Source organism: Lemur catta, chromosome 6, assembly GCF_020740605.2.
Source record: "Lemur catta isolate mLemCat1 chromosome 6, mLemCat1.pri, whole genome shotgun sequence".
NCBI classification, from domain to species: Eukaryota; Metazoa; Chordata; class Mammalia; order Primates; family Lemuridae; genus Lemur; species Lemur catta.
The window spans coordinates 93,395,554-93,404,322 of NC_059133.1; the positions used below are offsets into that span (position 1 = coordinate 93,395,554).

At 38.2% G+C, this 8,769-nt stretch overlaps 1 pseudogene; it reads right to left on the reverse strand.

Annotated features, from left to right (window-relative positions):
• Positions 1-8,600: 8,600 nt before the first annotated feature.
• On the reverse strand, positions 8,601-8,769 carry LOC123640794 (annotated as a pseudogene).

Sequence of the window (8,769 nt, forward strand, 5' to 3'; positions counted from 1 at the left end):
TTTGATGTCTACACACTTTGTTTTCCTCTAGATGCTGCTTCTACTCATTTATATGGACTATGAAGTCTGACTCATCCCTAAGTCTTAAGCGGTAGGGTCTTAGTTTTGGGCTTCACGCCATTTCGCTTTGCAGTCTAGCAATACCTATGGCCTTTAAAAAAAGAAAAGTTGGTGAGAATACTTTGTTGTTGACACTTTTTGACACTGACCCTTCATGTATTGAAATTGGTTATTTTAATTGCCCCATAATGCTATTATGTTAAAAGTGTTTCAAAAGACCCTTCCACACTGGAATGAAATTAATAGAAAAATGGAGTTATACTTCTGCACTACTCTCATCAAAAAATATTTATTAGGTATCTTCTCTGGGAAGCACAGGAGAAACAAAAAAGTGTAAGGTATCCTCCCTATTTTAGTATAAGGCATTAAGTACCATGTGAGTGATATAGATGGGGGATACTAAGCCTGGCTGGTCATCAGAATCACCTTAGTAGTTTAATATTTTGGAAGCCTAGTCCTACCCCCTAGAGATTGTGAGGTGAGCTGAGTCTTGGGCATCTATGTTTTGTTCTTTTTTTTTTTTGAGACAAAGTCTCACTCTGTTGCGTGGACTAGAGTGCCATGGCGTCAGCCTAGCTCACAGCAACCTCAAACTCCTGGGCTCAAGCGATCCTCCTGCCTCAGCCTCCTGAGTAGCTGGGACTACAGGGATGCACCACCATGCCCGGCTAATTTTTTCTATATATTTTTAGTTGTCCAGGTAATTTCTTTCTATTTTTAGTAGAAACGGAGTCTCACTCTTGCTCAGGCTGGTCTCGAACTCCCAAGCTCAAACAATCTGCCCGCCTCAGCCTCCTAGAGTGCTAGGATTACAGGCGTGAGCCACCGCGCCCAGTCTGTTCTTTTTTTAATAATTAAAAAAAGAAAACATAATACAATGCAAAGTTTAAAAGTTAGAATAGTGTAATCAGAATGAATATACCTGCTTTTGAAAGGAAAAAAAAAAAGGACAGCATCTTTTGTTTTGATTTTTTTGGTGCTCCTCAGAGGGAACCACTTAAGTGTTTGTTTAATCCTTCTGGACGTATACTGTGGATGCATAAGTTTGTATATCTATCTCTCTTAAGTAGGATTCCATACACTGTTCTGTACCTTGATTTTTCACTTTTTTTTTTTTGAGACAGAGTCTCACGCTGTTGCCCTGGCTAGAGTGCCGTGGCATCAGCCTAGCTCACAGCAACCTCAAACTCCTGGGCTTAAGCAATCCTTCTGTCTCAGCCTCCCGAGTAGCTGGGACTACAGGCATGCGCCACCGTGCCCGGCTAATTTTTTCTATATATATTTTTAGCTGTCCAAATCATTTCTTTCTATTTTTAGTAGAGACGGGGTCTCACTCTTGCTTAGGCTGGTCTCAAACTCCTGACCTCGAGCAATCCTCCCGCCTTGGCCTCTCAGAGTGCTGGGATTACAGGCGTGAGCCACCGCGCCCAGCCTGATTTTTCACTTAATATAACTTTTTTTTCTTTTTTTTTGAGACAGAGTCTTGCTCTGTTGCCCAGGCTAGAGTGCCGTTGCATCAGCCTAGCTCACAGCAACCTCTGACTCCTAGGCTTAAGCAATCCTACTGCCTCAGGCTCCCAAGTAGCTGGGAGTACAGGCATGTGCCACCATGCCCAGCTAATTTTTTTCTATATATATTTTTAGCTGTCCAGATCATTTCTTTCTATTTTTAGTAGAGACGGGGTCTCGCTCTTGCTTAGGCTGGTCTCAAACTCCTGACCTCGAGCAATCCTCCTGCCTTGGCCTCTCAGAGTGCTAGAATTACAGGTGTGAGCCACCACGTCCAGCCTCACTTAATATAACTTGAAGATTGTTTTAGTCACTTTACCATAATAACCAGTTCCATTTTGATAGACATTTAAATTATTTCCAGTCTTTTTCAAAGTTCAACTCCTCTCATTTTAAGGTAACTCTAATTTTAAAGTCCTCAGGTTATTTTAATTAGCCATGTTTGGAAACCACTGAAGTGGACAATAAATACCCTAGATAAGAGAATGTGTCTGATTGGCCTAATCAGGATAGTCTTCATAGAGTAGGTTGGATTTGGTAAGCAGAGAGGGAGGTGGTAGAACATTTCAAGTGGGGAAAAGAAGAGTGATGAGTGGTTCATTATAGAATGTAGAATTTGTTGGGAAATGGTGAGGGGGTCTAGTTGTATCGAGGCATATGATACTATTCTACCTTTCTATGCTTTGATGATTACTTGGCATTGAATCAAGTTAAATAGCTTGACATTACTCAAGAGGAAAAAAATGTTGCTACAATTTCTAGAATCGTGTATCAATTAGGATTAAAATGTTTCATATTCTCCAGTGCCTAGAATAGTGAGGTTCTCAATTAATATGTGCCAAGTAAAATACAGCATTTGAGGCTGGGCGCGATGGCTCATGCCTGTAATCCTAGCTGAGGTGGGAGGATTGTTTGAAGCCAGGAGTTTGAGACCAGCCTGGACAACATAATGAGACTTCCATCTCTATGAAAAATTAAAAAGTTAGCCAGACATGGTGGTATACCCCTGTAGTCCCAGCTCTTTGGGAGGCTGAGGCAGCAGGATCACTTGATCCCAGGGGTTCTAGGCTGCAGTGAGCTGTGATGAGGCCATTGCACTGTAGCCCGGATGACAGTGAGACCTTGTCTCAAAAAAAAAAGCATTTGATGTATTGCTTTTTATTGTATTTATTTTTGGGGGTCATTCGAAGTTAGGGTGAATGATGTATTGCTTTTAAAGAAATCTTATATGTGGACTAAAAGTGTTGTATTTCTTGGGAAGGTTTTAAGGTCAATATGGGTAAGTTTCTGGTATAGACTTGATTAAGAACATAGATTTTAGAGTCAGACAGGTCTGGGTTTGAATTTAAGCTCTCCCACTCTATGAAATAGAGTAGTTAACTTCTATGAGCTTTAGATTTTTTTAGCCTGTCAAATAGGAATAATATAGTCCTTTCCTCATAAGATTGTGTGAGGAATAAATAAAATTTTAAGGTAAAATATTTAGTACAGAGTTTGGCAAATTTAAGTGGTGATGACACCCTTCTGGAGTATGTAGTTGTCAAGAGTTACAAAAATCTGAAAAAAATGAATGAAAATATGTTTTAAAATTGTTAGCTGAAAAAAGTAGTATTGCAAACTAAAGAACATGAATTATTTGTAGATATAAATTGGGATTTGAAGGCAGAGGAATTGGGGAGAGTACTTTTTTAATCCAAATCCTTTAAGTACCTGTTTCAATTATTATTACATAAAAATCTATCCTAAAACTTAATGACTGAAGACAATAATTCATTAATTGATATCCTCTGGGTTATCTGGGCTCAGTTGGGGTCCATGAAGTGGTTGCATTCAGCTGGGAACTTGGCTGGGGCTAGACTGTCCAAGATGTCTTCATTCACATCTGGTGCCTCAGTTGGGGTGGCCGAGATTCTTTTTTCATATGGTCTCTCTCAGTTGTCTAGCCTAAACTTTTTTTTTTTTTTTAAGGAGACAGGGTCTTGCTCTGTCTCTTTAAAATAATGGACTGACGTTACAACTTTGTAAATATTGTTTACTACTGACCCAAGTGGCATACTTATGTTTCTTATTTAAAAAAAATTTTTATTTTTATTGAGATATAATTCACACACCATACAATACACTGAATTTGGTGGCTTTTAGTGAATTCACAGAGTTGTGCATCCATCATCACAATATATTTTAGAACATTTTCATCATCACTCTAAAATGAAGCCCCATACCCCTTAGCTGTCACCCCCAAACCTCCCCTCCCCTCCTCTGTAGATTCTTGCCTGTTCTGGATATTGCATATGTTATTCCATAATCATACAATACATGATCCTTCATGACTGGCTTCTTTCACTTAGCATAGTGTTTCAGGGCTCACCTATGTTTTAGCATGTATTAGTACATACTTCATTCCTTTTTATTGCCAGATGATAGTCCATTATATGGATATACCACATTAATTTTATCCATTTATCGGTTGATGGACATGTGTGTTGTTTCCACTTTTTGGCTATTCTAAATAACGTTGCTATGAACATTGATGTCTGAGGTTTTATGTGGACATATATTTTCATTTCTCTTAGATATATACCTAGGAGTGGAATCACTGGGTCATTATGGTAACTCTATGTTTAACTGTTTGAACAACTGCTGGGCTCTTTTCAGAATTGGAAATTCCAAAATGCATCATTTGGAATTCCCACCAGCAGCATATAGAGGTTCCAGTTTCTCCACATTCTTGCCAATACTTGTTATCCATCTTTTTTATTTTCACCATCTTAGTGGGTGTGAAGTGGTATCTCATTGTGGTTTTGATTTGCATTTCCCTGATGGCTAATGATGTGGACCATTTTTTATTGTGCTTATTGACCATTTATATATCTTCTTTGGAGAAATGTCTATTTAGATCTTTTGCTCATTTTCAAATTGGGCTTTCTTTTTATAATTGAGTTGTAAGAATTCTTTATATATATTCTAGTTACAAGTACCTTATCAGATAAATGATTTGCATTTTTTTTCTCATTTTATGAGTGATTTTTCACTTTCATGATCATGTCCTTTGAAGCACAAAAGTTAAATTTTGATGATGTCCTGTTAATTTTTCTTTTGTTGCTTGTTCCTTTGTCATATCATATCTAAGAAACCACTACTTACTCGAAAGTCACAAAGACATATACCTATGCTTTTTAAAGAAAAGTTTTATAGTGTTAGCTCTCACATTTAGGTTTTTGTGATATTTTGAGTTAACGTTTGTATGTGGTGTGAGATAGAGATTCAGCTTCCTTCGTTTGCCTGTAGATATACAGTTGTCCCAGCACCATCTCTGGAAGTCTATCCTTTGAATGGTCTTGGCACCTTTGTGGAAAATCAGGTGACATAAATGTGAGAGAACTTCTATTTCTTATCCAACTTTTTGTTTTCCCTTAAGTTAATAATTGCCTCCTTTTCTTTTTTATGTATCCAGCTCTAATTTTTTCTATGTGCCCATCAGATCTGTAAAATAGTTGGTCACAATATTTTCAAATGCTTAAACATGTCCAGTGCTTTATCAGTTTTTTCCCCTGGAGACTATCCTGCAGTATTTCCCATCCTCCTGCTTCAGTCACAGCAGGTTGTTTCTGTGTCTGTGGCATAGCTTCCATTCAAAGAATTTTCTTCCACCAGTTTTGTGTGTGCATCCAGCATCCCACATCCTAGATCTATTGCCTCTTTCCTCTTTACCAGATCACATCTGGTAAGTAGTAGCCTACTTAGAAAGGGAGGTTAAATTTTTGAATCCTTACATATCTGAAAGATGTCTTTATTCTACCTTTGTCTTTTTAATTTATTTTTTAGAGACTGGGGTCTCACTATGTTGCTGGAGTTGGAGAGCAGTGGATATTCACAGATGAATAATAGGGTACTACAGCTGCAAACACCTGGGCTCAAGTGATCCTCCTGCCTCAGCTTGCCCAGTGGCTGGGACTAAAGGCTTGTGTCACCATACCCTCATCTTTTATCAATAGTTTGGCTGGTATAGAATTCTAGGTTAATAATAATTTTTCTTCAAATTCTTAAAAGCACTGCTACATTGTTTTCTTTCAATCTTGTACTGAGATACTATTCTGATTCCTGTTTCATCTTTTATTTTCTTTTTGAAAGTTTTAGGATCTTCTCATCTTCTGTAGTACTCTGAGATTTCAAAAAGATGTATATTGATGTGATTCTTTTTTGTTCCAGCCATATAGAACACTATTTAATCTAGAAAGACTTTCAATTCAGGAAAGTTGTATTTCTCTTATAATTAATCTCATATATACCCCTTTTCTCCCTTTTGCTTACATATCCTGTTTTCTCTTTTTAGAACTGCTATTAGTCAGACATTGAACTATTTGGCTTAATTTTCTAATTTTCTTTCTTATTTCCTGTCTCTATCTCTACTGGTTCTTGCTTTTGGCAACTTGTTCCTTATTTGTTTGCAGTTTTTGACCACAATTTATTTTTCTTGGAACTATATGTGTGAAAATTCCCCAAGGCCTAGATTGAAGATGAGTTCATTCAGAAAGGATTTACATTGCTTCTGCCAGTTGCTTAGTGGTACTGTCAACCCAAAACCACTTTACTTTCTTGCCATTTTGTTTTCAGGATTGACAAAGAGTTTAGGCAGAAAAACCATAGCATGTGGTTATAAATTCTCTGCAATTCTTTTTTTCTTTGAGACAATGTCTCACTTTGTCACCCAGGCGAGAGTGCAGTGGTGTCATCACAGCTCACTCCAACTGCAAGCTCCTGGGCTCAAGGGATCCTCCTGCCTCAGCCTCCCAAGTAGTTGGGACTACAGGTGTGTACCACCATGCCCCACTAATTTTTTCTGTTTTTTGTAGAGACACGGTCTTGCTCTTGCTCAGGATGGTTTCAAACTCCTGACCTCAAGCAGTCCTCCTGCCTTGGCCTCCGAAAGTGCTAGGATTACAGGTATGAGCCACTTTGTCTGGCCTCTCTGCAAATATTTAAATGAAAAAAATAAAAGAGCTCCACAGGCACATAGGTTCCAGACAAACAATTTTCTATGTAGTCCCCTAAGGGCAGTGCTAGTGTATTTTGAATATACTCTTACATGAGGAAACAGTCCTTTGAGGTTCTAGCTTTATGGTAAGGGCCTTCTATTAAATTTCCCAACTTGGGTAAGCTCTGGGCTTTTTCTCCCATGCCATAGTGGCATCCTGTGAGGCCACCGTGCTCAAATTCAGCTTTTTAGCAAATGCCCTCAAGGCAAAATAGGCTTCGGGACTCTGCTACCTCTTTGGGTACCAGCTTTTGGTCTTTAGATAGTCTTTACTTTTTTTGTCAGCTCATAAATATATTTTATTTTTTATTAATTATTTTTTATTTATAATTGACACATAATAATTGTACATGTTTATGGGGTAGAGTATGGTGTTTCAATGCATGTATACATTGCATAATGATCAAATGAGGGTAATTATCATATCCATCAATTTAAACATTTATCTTTTTATGTGGTGATAATATTCAAAATCTTTTCTTTTAGCTATCTTAAAATATATAGTACATTGTTATTTGCTATACTCACCCTACTGTGTAATAGAACACCAGAATTTATTCTTCCTGTCTAATTGTAACTTTGTACCTGAATAAATACATTCTAAAAAATGTCCTTTTAGACAAAGAACCTAGAATAGCTAAAACAATTTTGTAAAAGCAGAATAAAAAGAGAGGAATAACTCAACCTGATGCTTAATACTATATAGCTATAGTAACCAAGACAAGGTGGTGGGAGGATAGACACATAGATCAATGGTACTGAATAGAGAACCCAGAAGTAGACCAGCACAAATATGCCCAACTGATTTTTTTTTTTAAGACATGGTCTCTGTTGCCCAGGCTAGAGTGCCGTGGCATCAGCATAGGTCACAGTAACCTCAAACTCCTGGCCTCAAGTGATCCTCCTGCCTTAGCCTCCCGAGTAGCTGGGATTAGCCCAGCTGATTTTTGACAAAGGCACAAAAGCAATTCAATGGAAGAAGGATTGTTTTTTCAACAAGTGGTCCTGTAGCAATTAGACATCCATTGGCAAAGACAACAAACACCAATCTAGTCCAGGCGTGGTGGCTCACACCTATAATCCTAGCACTCTGAGAGGCTGAGGAGGGAGGATCACTTGAGCTCAGGAGTTTGAGACCAGCCTGAGCAAGAGCAAGACACCGTCTCTACTAAAAATAGAAATATTAGCCAGGCATCATGGTGCACACCTGTAGTCCCAGCTACTCAGGAGGCTGAGGCAGGAGGATCACTTGAGCCCAGGAGTTTGAGGTTGCTGTGAGCTAGGCTGACGCCACGGCACTCTAGCCCGGGCAACAGAGAGAGACTCTGTCTCAAAAAAACAAAACAAAACAAAGCAAAACACACAAAACACACCAATCTGAGCCTCACATCTTATTAAATGGAACCTTATCAAAATTAAGAACTTTTGCTCTATAAAAGACCATGCTAAGAGGATTAAAAAACCAATGACAGACTGGGAGAAACCACATATTTGACAAAGTACTTTTATCTAGAATATGTAAAGAATTCTCAAAATTCAATAGTAAAAAATTCAAACAATCCAATTAGAAGATAGGCAAAAGACATGAACAGACGTTTCATCAAAGAGGATATACAGAAGGCAAATAAACACTTTCAAGGATATTCAACATCATTAGTCATCAGGGAAATAAAAATTAAAACCAAATGATATATCACTAAACACCTGGTTTAGTGTTAATGGTTAAAATAAAAAAAATAAATAGAGCTGAGCGCATTGGCATGTGCCTGTAGTCCCAGCTACTCAGGAGTCTGACTGAGGTGGGAGGATCCCTTGAGCCCGAGTTCAAGTCCAGCCTGGGCAACATAGAGACATCCCTGCCCCCAACCAACCTCGTCTCTAAAAAGAGAAAAAAAAAAACAAAAAACAAATGCCAGTGAGAATGTGGAGAAACTGGATCCTTCATACATTGCTGATGGGAATCTAAAATAGTATAGCCATTCAGGAAAACACATTGGCAGTTTCTTATAAAACTAGCCATGCAGTTACATTAGCACCCAGCAATTGCCCTAAGGCAATTATCCCAGAGAAATGAAAATTTATGTTCACACAAAGCCTGTACATGAAAGTTCATAGCAGCTTTATTTGTACTACACTTGATCTTAGCCAAAAGGCCGAGAAGCGAT